The sequence below is a fragment of the Dermacentor silvarum genome, chromosome 9 (assembly GCF_013339745.2).
Source record: "Dermacentor silvarum isolate Dsil-2018 chromosome 9, BIME_Dsil_1.4, whole genome shotgun sequence".
Lineage (NCBI taxonomy): Eukaryota > Metazoa > Arthropoda > Arachnida > Ixodida > Ixodidae > Dermacentor > Dermacentor silvarum.
In genome coordinates, this window is record NC_051162.1 from 39,871,029 (window position 1) to 39,886,114 (window position 15,086).

Here is a 15,086-nt window from a genome sequence, read left to right on the forward strand (position 1 = left end):
ATTCTTCGAATACGTTTGTGATAAACAGTCCAGGAGCCCACGAAGACGTCATCTTCCCCGAAGAATCACGGCACTGTCCACGTATAGGAGCATGTTCCCTTGAAAGTGAGGGCTGTGGTGACTCCCAAACAGTGAGAAGTCAAATCAATTCTGAGCAGTACTAGTGCCTACGACAGGAGGCCGACCATCACAGTGCAATCATTCTAGGAGAGTGTGGGCCTGCTACCCAGGCTCTCGCTCTTAGAACTAACTGCTTAACTTCGACAGAACCGTACGTGGCACAAACAACCCACGTCCGACCAGCAAGGCTACGGACAGCGCAGATATCTAGTAAGGCAAGGACCACGATGCGTCAGAGCCCAAACATCATCTGCGTAATATTAACGTAGCTCAAAAGCAGAACATCGTGGCGGTATTGCAGAATGTTTTGCCGACGCTTCACATTACATGAAGGCGTTCACACCATTGCCAGAAAGGCCAAACACCAATAAAAGCGTCAGCACCTGGTATTCAACGCTGAGCAACGTCGGTTAACACCTTGTCGAGTGCACAACAAGATTATCAGAGCGCAAGAAAGTCGAACTGTGTCTTGGAGAAGAGAACGAGGTTACGAAGCAGATCGTACTAGCAACCAGTGGCAAGACGAACTAACACACACAAGTGAGCAACACCACCCGTATAAGGTTTTCCTCACTGACTGACCTACTGGAACTTTTCGTTTTCGCATGGTGTCACCAGACTGTCTTTTCACAAGCGACACAGAGAGAGAGAGAGATTGTGGTTGTGAAGAGGAAGAGGCGCTATTTTATGCAGCTCTTTAGGGAGCACGACTTAGCGCATTGGGGAAGTGGCGCACAATCAATACAGACATAACACTTAGTGTCGGGGTGGGGAGCGTGTTGAATCTACTTCGTCGTTCACCTACTATCACCACCACAAATTTCGTTTTCTAATAAATCACAATGTTTGTTCATCTACTGCTCTTTCTGTGTAGCCCTCTGCTGGTTTCTACAAAAAGGTGAGCAAAATCTGGCATGCGCCTAGCAGCGAAGTCTTTTCCGGGGTCGCCGGTGTGGCGACGAATGCTATAGGAAGTCAGCGCTCGTGTGTTTCATGTCTACTTATTGTCATCGTCTTGTGCGCTAAAAGCTTTAATCATAGTCATACCAACATGACCAAACAGCTGCCTAGTAAGCTAGAGCAAGTATATATATTTGCTTTAGTAAGTAGACCACTACTTTGTATTGTTTATATGGTCGTTCATTCCGTCACCCCATTCTTGCCATTACGGCTTATATAGTACGAGCTCTTGTCGTCGTGCCTGTATTAGGTCGTGCAGTATTACGTCCTACTTCAACGGGAGCCTTCCGTGTGCATCCCCTGCCATCAGGAGACACCGGTTGTCAAGCAGCCCACAGATTCAGCAGGTGCAGATAAGGAGGAGGCTTTGGTTTCTGCATCTCGGTTATTTTTGTTGCCCGCTTCCGGGCCTCTAACTTATACACTGAAAATTTTGTTTGGGGCCTCACATTTATCAAGCAGCTTTCCCTACTCTTTCAAAACAACTGAGCATGCAGCTATTGTAAGCCTAGATTTAGTTTGCCATGTCATATGAATAGTGAATGCGAAATGGGCACTGCCCCATGTGCCATGTCCAATTTTTCATTCTGGCATTGCGGGTACATGCCACCATGCTAAGTTACAAGTGGAGCCGGTGGTATATAGGCATTCTCAATGCCATGTAGTCTTCCCAGGCTCGTTGAGAAGGCGGAAGGGTGCATAAACAAAGATTTCCATAATGTTTAGTCCTCAGTCTGAAAATTGAGGCGAACCGTAGCCCCTCTGGCTAAGCTTTCAAGTCCTCTATGATTGAAAGTGGCAGTTGAGGATGTTGTGCCTATATGTGTCTGGCCCTGCCCATATTGATCCGTAGAGACTTGGCAGAGCTGGGACGAGTGTAGGTGAAGACGAGAACAACCTTTTGTTGACCAACGCCGGATTAGACGGCGTCGAGCTCTTGATGATTTGTGCTTCACAGAATATCGAGTGCAGAATATCATGACGGACGTAGACAGCCGCTTTGCCTTTGGGTGTAGGTGAATGTGTCAGCACCTCATAAATGGCAGGATTTTGGTGTCCCTCCATATGTGGCATACGCAGTAGGCCATTAGTATCCTGTAAGAGCAGTCCACACGCCTTGATCTTGCCCAATGCATTGCGCTCTTTCGGTTTCCCAAGGTTTGATTTTATTCTTATAGAGTTCAACTGCAGGCTGGTCCCGCCTACTGTGTACCTCCCCGCCTTTCCTCGTGCGGGAACACGGAGAGAAGTGAGATGGCCAACGCCAAGCGTTCTTGTCTTGCAGCTGTTTGATTCCGGTGAAGAAGACTTGTAAGGTTCGCCCTCTGTTCTACCATGGAATGGAGCACGCCAATGGTTATGGCTGTGTGCTCGTTGATGCAGGGCTGTGCGTCGTTTGTCTGATCAGATTTGCTCCTTCGGAACGTAGTCTTGTGAATGAGCACTTCAGACTCTTTTCTACACTTCTACTTCCAGAAGCATTTGTTAAATTTTGTGGTAGATGTCCTCCAGTTACTGGGCCTACGCGTCGTCAATTATACTCGAGTCAATTCTCTTAGTAACAAAAGCTGTCACTGACCACGAAGCCTTGTTGAGGTGGTGTGGCTGTAGTTCGCTCAACTTGGCATACGCAAACAGCCTCCACTGCCGCTTTGGTCCATCTACAAGTTCTTGTTTTGACATGCGTAGCTGTGTGGAATCGCTCCGACATATTCTGTTAGAATTGGGAACGTATGGTGATGAAAGGCACATATACAAAATAAGTACTGCTACAATCTGTCAAGACCCCCTGACACTAAAGCACATGTTATGTCCCTGGCATACTATGTGGATACAGCGGCAAGCACTCGCCTTGTCTCCTCTCAAAGGCTTCCTCTCAAAGCTATAGCTGCTATTCGTATAAAAAGTCAGCAGTGAAGTCAACACGACTTATACATTTACACAAGTATGATTCAAAAACGAACAAAAGGTGTCGTTCTCATTTTTACAGCGAAGCTGTATACCTCTACCAGCCAAGGAAATTTTTGTGTCGTTGGCGTAAGCATATATATAGAGAGAGAGGTTTATTTGAAGAAAGGCAGAGGGGCGTAAGCATAAAACGTCACGGTACGCAAGCGGCTCGTGATCGCGCTCTGCAGTACCGAGCGCGTGCCGAGCAGTCCCGCATTCGTCGTCGTCATCGTGTTGCACAGCTGCCTGCGTTGCCGCTCATCATTCCAGCGTAGAATTTCACTTCTCTTCTGTCGTCGTAATGGGGAGGCTGCGTTTACGGGTCTTATGAGCCATTGCGTAAGGCGGTATGAGCCCATTAGCGGTGCATCACTGCATGCAAGACCGTAGAGGCTTGGGTTTTTTCGCGCTGTTTTCCCTTTCGAGCACAGCGCTGGTGTGTGTCCCCCTCCTTGTCTTGTTGTCGTGTTTTTTCGCGCTGTTTTCCCTTTCGAGATCACTGTATGCTTCGCACCTCCCCAGGTTTCACGTCAGTAGAGCTGCATTTTGCTCAATGGGTCATTTGAGACTTACGCATACAATTTAATTCACCGCTCAAACCCAGCCTACGGCTTAACTCGTGCTAACTGTAATAGCTAATAAAAACTAAAACAGTAAGAAAGGCGTCCAGAATGGCCAAATTGGTGAGGAAGTTAAAGAAAAAATGATGGTTTCACAGCATACAGCTCAGCACTCGTTTTAAATGAAAAACCGCAAGACAAAGATCAACACCACATGATGGATGATAAGGCGCGTGTCAACAATGGGAAGACCCTCCTACGCCTTCGGTAAAGATTAGGTTTGCAGCTGCTTCGAAAAGCGTTGACGTCATTAAAAACCCTTGTGTGAAGTGCAAACCGTATAATGTATGCTAATGACGTCTGTGAATAATGCGAAGCACGTTCCTTCTCGCGCGTGTGTTTCCCGGTCAAGATTACAGTTGCATAAGCTACTCCGAGTGGGAAAGTACCCAACAGCATAGAAATCATTTAGTGACGTCACCACGGTCTAGTACCTCATTCAGTCCATTCCAGGCTACCCTGGTAGACCAGGGAAAGTAAAGACTGCAGAAGAACAGCGTGAATATAATGTCGTTGTGAAGTAATAAAGGGTGTGGTTAAGTATATTTCACTTGTCTCTGGTTTCACTCTTTGTAGAACCACGTCTGGTAATACAAGTGACTTCACAATGGGTAGTCGTTGTTGGTGTTGTTTACAGCTTCGCTGTCCAACCACCTTCAAAACGTGAATTGGAGTCACAGTTTTTTACTGCTGCTCCATCTAGGACCATTTTCTCTCTTCCCTTCCTTTGCAGAGTAGCATGCAAGCGAGTACTTTTGCGCTCAGGCCTCTGTTCTTAAATTCTTTCGTGCCAAGGTGATCATTCAGTATCCGCAAACCTGTCTCTGGCTGGTCCGTGCCATGTCATGCCGCTCTCTCGGCTGATTCCAAAATTTGTACCATTTAGCTTGAAAAAGTGCAAGCTATTTTACACTAAGCGAATAAAGACGGCCGATTAACCTTCATTATCACGATGAAAGGCTGCACGTGACAAATGGGCTGCTAATTGCTGCTGGGTTCCTACTATCTTTGGCGTTGGCGTCTGACATGCCCTGCATTTACCGTTTTCGGTGTCTCATGCACCACATTTTTGCAATAAAGTCCCATCGTTCGTATCATCACGCCGCGTCACAGCTCGTTCAGAAGAATCACCTGTAAGAAACGTTCCTCGTGCCGCAGGCGTCGCTCGTGTAGCTTGCGTTTTGAACTTTCCCCTTCGTGTTCAAAGCCCGCGTTGGCCTTTCATGAACGGCTTATTGGTTGATTGCGTTCGAAGCCAGTTCCGAAAGCGGTGGTCTGGATGCGGTAGCTTTTCGTGGACGTTAGTGTGGCACTCTTGGCTTCTTTGAAACTTCTGTCTTTCCCAGGCGTGCGTGCGGCATTTCTGGTGGGGAGCTGCGTCTAGTCGGAGATGTTCCACTGGCACTCATATCGTTACTTGCGCGTGGTCTAACTCTCTTTCAGCAATGACTGTGAGCATGGCCACCGTGCTAAGCCTGCCTTGCCAACAGCAATTGATATGTTTGATGTGGAGCTAGTGGAGTGGAACATAGTTTCTTTGCACATTTTAGCACTCGTGTTCCTGAACTTGTGTCGTATGTACGCATTGAATGCTAAATTTGGGCGCCGCACACGAGATCCTAAGTGAAAGGCGTTCTCGGGTGCTGTTCACAAGTGAAGGCATTAGACTGCATATTGACACGTATACATGTTTATCTTTCTTATGCCTGGGAAGGTTCTGATTGACGTCGAAAGTTGGTTAAAGTATTATAGTCGTCGTTGCGGGTGCACTAGAATCCGTGAAGGCGAAAGCACTGCTGGCTTGTACTATTTCGTCGATGTAGGCGACCGTGGTGCCTCTGTTAAAGTGCTTGTATTCGGGGCTGAAGTTAGTGAGCATCACCGTTGCTTTCCCTGCACGTAGCTCAGCTATGCCTCTAGTGACGCAAATTTCACTGTAGAGCAGTAAGTGATGATCGCCCTCGATGACGCCCTCCATGTCTCCAGGCACTTCGGTACCGACGGAAATCATTACGCTGGAGCGAGGCGGAACAGTGACTTGTTCTTCAAGCACATTCAAGGCATGGTAACTTATGCTTGTAGCCGGTGGTATCGCGTTGTGCGTTGAAAGCGTTATTGACTTGGACCTTAAGTCGATGACTGCACCGTGTTGATTTACGGTGCGCCCTGTACCAACATCTGCAATCGTGATGCAACAACCCAGGGAGCCGCCGACTTTCCGCGGATCGCCATGTGAAGACCCCGAAAGCTGGCTGGAGGCATCCCGACGACCCTCACGCTCACCGTCACCAGGTCGCTACATCTCGCCGCATCGCTGTCAGTGCACTTGTCCCACCCGGGGCCGATCTTCCAGCCCTTACCCGGGAAACTAAAGGCAGCAACCGATGGAGGTGCGGTTGCTGTACGACGCAATGCCGAAGATCCGCCGCCGACGACGACGATTCGCGAATCATCACGACGAGATATCAGCACGCCGCCTAGCAACAGCCTTGACAGCACTTCACCGCCGCAAGAAGACCGGCCGACGCGACGTAGCAGCAGCGGAGCAAGCCGACGCAGCCGTGACCCGACGCCACGACTTAACCGTAATGCTAGACGACGGTCTACCGACTTAGACGTGCTCATCGAAGGTCATAACGTCACCGCTCTCGTCGACACATGGCGCCGTTCAACCTGGTCTACGGAAGGAAACCGGCAACGACGCTTGACGCCATGCTACCGGATGTCTCCGACGAAGAAAATCTCAACGTTGCCCCTATTTGCAGCGTGCCCAAGAAGGTCGACAGCTAGCCCGCCTGCGCATCAAGAACCAGCAGAGAACCGACAGCCGACACTACAATCTTCGACGACGCTACGTCCAGTACCAACCCGGAGACCGTGTTTGGGTCTGGACTCCGATACGCCGACGAGGACTTAGCGAGAAACTCTTACGTCGCTATTTCGGACCATATAAGATCATCCGACGTATTGGCGCACTGGACTATGAGGTCGTGCCAGACGGTATTTCGCAATCACAGCGGCGCCGCGCACGACCTGAAGTCATCCACGTGGTGCGTCTTAAGCCTTTCTACGCCCGCTGGCGAACTTAGGTCCTTTGTTGCTTTGTTATTTCTGTCCCTTTCTGTATGCGTGGTTTTGTTTTCGCTTTCGTGTTTGTAGCATCGGGATGATGCTTTTTAAGGGTAGTGTATTGACACGTATACATCTTTATCTTTCACCGGTGGCCGCTTTCCACCGGCTAACAAATGTTAAACGTTATCGATGCTTCTTTTCGTTGCCTGTTTTCACCGACGCTTATCTTATCTGATTGTGTGACCGACGCGAATTGTCTAGAACTTTCTGGAAGACACGCGGGCATCAGGGATTAATCTGGAACTTTCGATGACTCAGGTATAAAAGCCGACGCGTCTCGCCGCTGATCACATTTCGACGACCGCCGACTGTGTTCGCCTCTTTCGTTGTGCTTCGAGTGTAGCTTGCTTTTGTGGGCACAGGTTCGCCCAATAAACAACCAGTTTCGTCATGCACAGTTTTACGACGGTTTTCTTCAGCGTCACTACTACGTGACAATATTGCCTCTCTATTTCTACGGGCGTTCGGATTCACATCAGACGTAACGCTCGTGGATACCACCATCGCACCTGCTCCAGGCACTACCTTTAGATCTGTACATAGAAAAACATTTTGCGAACCTACGGAAGTGCATATACGGTGTCTGAAACACATTCAACCATATAGCAGAGAGCAATAAATGTAAATAAACTAACCCAGCGTAAATGTATTCTAGATTGACGTAATTCACTTTTTTCCGTAAGTTCAAGTTTGGAATTATCATTTAGCTTTTTTTCTTTTATGGTGCAGTGAGTAATCGGTTTTTGACTGCAACCACCCTATTTTAATGCCTATTTCAATCTTGTGTGGTATAACTAATAAACAAATAGATAAATTTATCGTCCTTTTTGTGCTTATCACCGTGCAGTGACATCAGCCCGTCTCTCATCGCGGGCTGGCTGGCGATTATGGAGGCTCCCGAAACAGAGCTGTGGTTTCGCAGCAGCGGTGAACTGCGCTTCAGTGAATTCCTGGTGCTGCAGAGTGGGTACTCATACATTCACATAGATCCAAAACACTGGATTGAATTGAGGTTTTGGAACTTCGTTTGGACGATACTTCGGTATCAAATTAACTGGCCTCACATCAAGGTAAGTGCAATATTTAGAAAGTGACAGACACTTCGCTAATTTAACGACTTAGGCACTGGTTTCCTCAAATGAACACAAGTCCAAATAACTGTTCCCTGATGCTGCAAAGAAGTAAAAAAAAACTTGCACATGTAGAAATCTCATTCCGCAAGGATATATCGCTCATTGCTTTTTTTATGCTTTAAAACAGTCGCAAAGGCTAACTAAAACAGAAGATAATGTCTTGGACACGCGCCTATTCAAGGAGACCTTTATCAATTTATTTTCTCACCCCAGCTGCTCTTTGTAACATGATTACAACTTAGGAGAATGTCTATATCTCCCTTTAGAAGTTAGAATGAGTCTAAATGTTCTTTCTGCCTACATAGGTCAGTCACCGTGTGCCGAACATGTGCCCTTAATTGAGCACATCAGGGCCGAGTGGTCGGTGTATCTCAAAGTTTGTGCTTGGGGTTAATATGATTTGCAGTAGGTCATTACCTTTCAGGCCTTGAAACAGTAGCGCCTTCTAAAGCGCTGGCGTTTCTAAGCTCGTTGCTCAGATATGCGCAATACACAATGTCGGGGCAATCCCACAGATAGCGCTGTCTACAGTTCACCTGTGTGTCTGCCACTATTTAAGTACCACTTGGTACGTCGTCATACCAGTGGGTATGCAACATCGTCGTCGTCTCGCGTTCATCGTCGCGCCATTGCAGTCATGCAGTTGTCGTCACACCATCGCACACCATCCTCGTCACGTAGTCGTCGTCATCCGATTCTTGTATCACAGTCGTCTTCACGCCATTTTCATCACGCCATCGTGGTCATAGTCATCGTTATGCAGTCACCCGCATCCGATTCTTGTGGTACGGTCATCGTCATACAGTCACCATGACACCATCGTCGTCATACACTCGCCTTCTACGGCCTTATGCAATCGCCGTCGCGCTCTCTTCATTATGCTCTTTTTATCATTTCGGAATTTTCACCCAATTGTCCCCACGCCGCTATCGTCAAAACGCTTTCGGCTGAGCCAGTGTATGCTTACAAAACCGGCGATCCATCGAGCATCGGACAGGTGCGAGTAGTTTAAACGTCGATGTAAATAACCTTTACACTGAAATATCGCGGCAGAAGTGTCGAGCTTATAACCTCAAACGATTCGCCTAGCTCAAGACAGGGAGCTAGACCTCCTAGCGTACACGAACAGCTAATGTATTAACATTGACCTTACGCTCTGATATCGATCCTGAGACATTTTTTCGCTTGGTTATGAAGGCCCGAATGAGATGATTTCGACAGTCTTCAAGTTTCCTTGGACAGTCTTCAAATGTTTGCTGGAACTATGTCAGAATAAGGTGAAAGTTAAGATGAAGAGCATGAAAAGAAATTCATTTCGTAGAGCAAAAGATGGTGGCAGCGTCCATGTCGTTTACTCGGTAATGGGAGAAACGTTCTCTCTAATGTGCGTTAGAGTACACAAAAGTTATTGAGATATCATCAGCAGGCTTTAGTAGTGATTTTGGTGCCAACAGCCTTTTTTTATCAGCTACCTAGCGCACATAGTTTTTCTGGGTGCCGAGTAGAGGAGGAGGAGGAGAAAAACATTTATTTCACAGAATAAATAGGGTTTGTGGTGTGGCGCCCACTTGGTTCATGGGACCCAGGTGGCTGCCCTCAGTCCAGAGTGCCAAAGGCAATTGCTGCTCTGCGCGCCCTGTCGATCAAATCGAGTCGATCGTCAAGACTGTCGCTGGCCAGCAGCTCCTCCCACCGCTCCACACTTGCTTGGTCTATAGGGGGTAGTTCGGGGTTTGAATTACTACAAGGGACTCAGGCGGATCTACTCCCCTCCCCATAAAAAATTAGCAAAGGAGGAGGCTGTCAGCTGGCGCTTAATCCAGTCTGACACCTACCCCAACTTACACATTCTTAACAAAATGCACCCAACGGCATACCCTGCGCGTTGCCCATGGTGCTCTGAGAATCCAACGCTTTTACACACCACCTGTGCCTAGTAGAAGGTCAGACACGCTCCTCCGGCCAACCTCACCGCTTTATCTCTGTTCAAACGTTGGCTCTCTCAGTTTCTTAGGCTATATGCTTAAGAGTGTGTTTCTTGACCTGACTGATAAAACAAACTTGTCCTCATTATTCGGATAGGGGTAGTGTCTCCAAACAACTACATATGAAATAATGGCACAACTTACCTCACGACGGCTGTCGATAGTAATGCCATTTACTAATCGAGCAATGTAGCTATACAGTGAATTTCTAAAATATTTTGTTTAACATATGCAGTGGTCATTCTGAAACTTACGTTGCTTCGGCTATATGCGACATACTCCAGTATCGTCCCTCCTTATTGCTAAGGCGCTCACTTGCCAATGTCACCCATGAGGACGACTGTATGACGACGGCGTAATGGAGGCGCTGGAATGACGTAGCCGTAATGAAGTCACTAGACTGACAAAGGCTGTATGACGACGAGGGCATGATGACAATTAAATTACAATTCTTAAATGAAGACGATCGTATAATGACGATGACGGTACGAACGCGGTTGCATAATGTCGAAGATGGCGTGACAAATGCGCCATAATCGCAATTGCACGGCGACAGCAAGATTGCGATAGAATGACGATGACTAAATGGCGCAAATTGTCCCATGACGTACAACTTTAAATAAGTATGAATGGTGACGTCTTACCTGGATATACACTTGCGACCTCTTTCAACGAATACTTCGCTGAATGGACAATATTGAACTGAATGGACAATATTAATCTCCCCGAAGGGCACGAGCGAAGTATCTACTGGGACCCTGCTATTGAGGCAGAAGTATTTTTCAGTTTCTATTCGCTGCGTAACAGAAACGGTGTCTGTAATGATTGCCTCCAGATTAGACCTCTGAAATATGTTCTGGACATATTGGTGCCCTTGTTGGCACACATTCGTAACCAATGCTTATCAACAGGAATCTTTCCCCAAAACTTCAAGTCGCTAAGTGAGTGTAGTTTATAAAAGCGGAGACATAAATAATTTCTCCAACCCATATCAGTGCTTCGAGTATTACCTAAAAGAATAGAAAAACTGTTTTATTCGAGAATCATGGCATTCTGCGATAAATTTCCCATCCTCTCCGATGCACAATACGGATTCCGCCGCGGAAGACCAACTACTGAGGCACTCCTTCAACAATGGGAATAGTAGTGGGCAACTCGAATCAAAACTGGTTACACTCGGAATATGCGCCGATTCCTCCAAGGCATTTCAAAGGTTTAATCACTATATTGTTACGCGCCATTCGCGCGCACTGAAGTACGCATCCTGCCGAGCATGGAAGAATGCGCAGAAAGACGGTGAAGACTACGATCGGAGTAGCGCTCGTGTTGTTGTCCTGCCATTTTGCCTGCAGTCGCCTCTCTCTGTATATATTTGTAACTGCAATTTCCCATCCCTTTTGGCTACACTCATCCCCGTGGTATTTTGGTGGGAGGTGCGGGCTACCCACGCGGTACAACGGAGCTCCGCAGCGGCCGACGCTTGGCTTTGTCCACGATGGCGGAAGAGGTGTCGGCGCCCACCGAGGCAGCTGCAACGACGATTGTCCTGGCTCAGCTAAAAGACCCAGGCACATTGTGCGGCAGTGACAACCTCGACATCCAGGACTGGCTAGCCCTGTACGAGCGTGCAAGTAAAAACAATCACTGGGATGAGACGATCATGTTGGCAAACATATTATTTTACCTCAAAGGAACAGCGAAGGTGTGGTTTGAGAATAACGCAGGCGAAATTGGTAGCTGGGATGCATGCAAGGAAAAGATGCGTTCCCTGTTCGGCAAGTCTGCAGGTAGAAAGGAAGCAGCAAAGAAGGAGCTGGCATCTCGTTCGCAGACAGCGGCAGAGTCATACCGGACTTATATACAGGAAGTGCTTGCCCTTTGCCGCAAAGCCGACGGCGGTATGACGGAGTCTGAGAAAGTAGGCCACGTGTTAAAGGGCATTGCAGATGATGCCTTGAACCTGCTAATCTGCAAAGACTGCGACACCATCGATGCCATCATCCAAGCGTGCAAGCGCTTTGAGGCCGCCAAAAGTTGACGCATTGCCCATAATTTCGCTCGACTTTCGAACAAGCCAGCAACGTGGTCGTGCAAGGACGTACCTGAGCCGTCGGCGCTGTCACCGTAGAACACGTGAAGAAGATCATCCGACGTGAACTTGACGCTGTGTCTCCTGCTTCTACGTGACCGTAGCTCCCAGATGGTGTCACTAGTCCAAGCTATCGTTCATCAGGAGCTCTCCAATGCGGACCTGGATTCTGTGTGCGCCGCAGCACCTTCCCAGCCGACAGACCGCCGTCCCTCACTTTCGCACGCCCAAGGTCAAAGGCCCCGTTCCGTACTCGCAACTCAGCCGAGTGGAGGACTGCCAATGACCGTACCATATGCTTCAACTGTCGTCGTATTGGACACGTGGCCAGCCATTGTAACAGCCGGTGGTATTGGTATCAGTCGCCCTGAGATGGACCATGGCCGATTTCAGACCTACCACGAGTCTCCCCAAACCACCGGTCACGACGCTCCCTCCATGCCGCATCGTCGTTCACCATCCCCACATGGTCACCAGTCCCGTTCACCGATGTCTCGTCGCCAATCATCTCGCTTGCCTCAATTCCGCCGCCCTACGTCGCCGATTGAACGACTCCCTTGGGATAACTAGACGATGCAGCTCCGAGAGGTGATGCTGCATCGGCGACTCACCTGCCAAATCCTTTGACCACACTGCAGACCAGACGGAACTTGATAGACGTTAAACTGGATGACGCACATGTTGTTGCTCTAGTGGATATTGGGGCTCAGATACCAGGGATGAATTCGGAGCTTCGTCGCCGCCTTAAGAAGGTCCTAGCACCACCCACAGTACCGTTCATTCGTGACGCCGATGGCGGAAGGTTTCCCGTGCTAGGGACGGGATCCGCTCGAATAAGGGTTGCTGAGCGATTCACAAGCGTACTACTTGCCATGCTCGAGAAATGCTCCCATGAACTAATTCTCAGTATGGATTTTCTCTCTGCCCATTCTGCCCTTATTGACTGTGGAACCGGTTTGCTTCAGCTAGACCTACCCTGCTACCATGACGCTCCTACTACAAGCCAACCGCGCTTGTGCTCAGTGGATTACATGCGTCTACCTCCTCAAGCCGTTAAATATGTGAACTTGCGGTCTTTTTCACCCATTCCCGATGGCGATACATGTTGAACGTCTTATTCGCCGAAAACGTCGCTATTCCTCACACCCTTATTAGAGTTACGCATAGTGGAACGTCTCTACCCATACTGAACTTTAACTTCTGCTCGCAACTCATCCCAGGCGGCATGACTCTAGCCCACATCTCTTCTATCGATGAGTGTGCCGCTTCCGCATTCGTCACCTACGCTTCTTTGTCCTCTGCCCCTTCCTCTTCCTCGCAGAATCTCGTCGACGGTGATATTGACAAGATGAAAGCGTGTCACCTCCTTCCTGCACAGACAGTCGATATGCGGCGCATATTGAAGCCCTACCGCCACATCTTTGACTTTTATGACCGCCCTTTGGGACAGACATCTGTGGTTACTGATAAGATCAATACTGGGGACGCCAGCCCAATCAGATGGCGCCCTTATCGCATGTCCCATGCCGAGCGAGAAATGATAGAGCGTGAAGTCGGCAAGATGCTCAGTAAGGACGTCATTGAACCTTCATGCAGTCCATGGGCATCACCGGTCGTCCTCGTCAAGAAGAAAGATGGCAGCTGGCGCTTCTGCGTCGACTATTGCCACTTAAACAAAGTAACGCGCAAGGACGTCTAACCTTTGCCCCGGATCGATGACGCTCTCGACTGTCTACACGGCTCTGCCTACTTCTCGTTCTATCAACCTGAGGTCAGGCTACTGGCAGATATCCCTCGATGATTAAGACCGTGAAAAGATCGCATTTGTTACGCCCGATGGACTTTACCAGTTTAAGGTAATGCCCTTTGGACTGTGCAATGCCCCAGCCATATTTGAAAGGATGATGGACTCCCTCCTCCGTGGATTCAAATGGTCAACTTGCCTTTGTTACCTTGACGATGTCATCGTGTTCTCCCGTACATTTGACAGCAATCTTAGCCGCTTGTGGGCAGTTCTTGAATTTTGTAGGAGAGCGGGCCTTCAGCTCAACTCTGCCAAATGCCGTTTTGGCCGCTGTGAAATCACTGTGCTTCGCCACCGTGTGAGTGCTGAAGGCGTGCGACCTGACCCAGAAAATTTTTTTTGTTTTCAAAGACTTCCCTATGCCACGTTCCACTAAAGACGTACGGAGCTTTGTCGGCTTGTGCTTCTATTTTCGACGTTTTGTCAAGAACATCGCTGACGTTGCCTGTCCACTCACGCAATTCTTGAAGAAGGAAACGTCATTTTCTTGGGGTCCTGAACAGGCCACTGAGTTTCACACGCTCACGACTTTACTTACACCACCACCCATCTTGGATCATTTTGACCCATCAGCCCCCACTGAACTTCGCACCGACGCCAGTTAACATGGCATCGGCGCTGTTCTCGCCCAGCAGCAACAAGGACGCGACCGCGTCATGCAGCCGTCTATTCTCTATATATCCTGTAAATACAATTTCCCAACCCTTTTGGCTACTCTCATCCCCGTGGTAAAATCAAACAAAAAAACTTTAGCACGACTGTTTCCGCCTTGTAGCATTAAACTTAAAAAAGGTACTTGCAATTTCCTTTTCAGTGCGTTGAAATAAACAAACGCAATCCAGGTTTCTTCCCAATAAGACAGTACCGCAATGGAGTGTCTTCGGGTCGTTATTGTTTAACACCTCTATAAATGGCAATGTATATATTACCTCGGATGTTAATTTGTAAAATATGCCGACGACACTAGCCTCTTCTTCACCGGAGTCACTTGCGAAGCACAGTAGTATATGGGTAACAATCTACTGGGAAAAAGTCAGAGCCCTCCCATTACTGTGAAGATGGAAGCCAGTGAAGCTGTGACTATGGTGGGTCTGCTATAGTGAATATTCCTTTAATAAATTGATATATTATCATTACTGACTTCCTCTTCGGCATGTTCGTCAAAGAGCAAGGACACCTGCGTCTTATTTTCGCACGGTGCGATGGCCAAATAGTATGTTTGTCACGCCAAGTCCGCCCCATCGTCATAGACTAGCGTATGAGCCACAGCGTTCATAGCCACGGCACACTGCA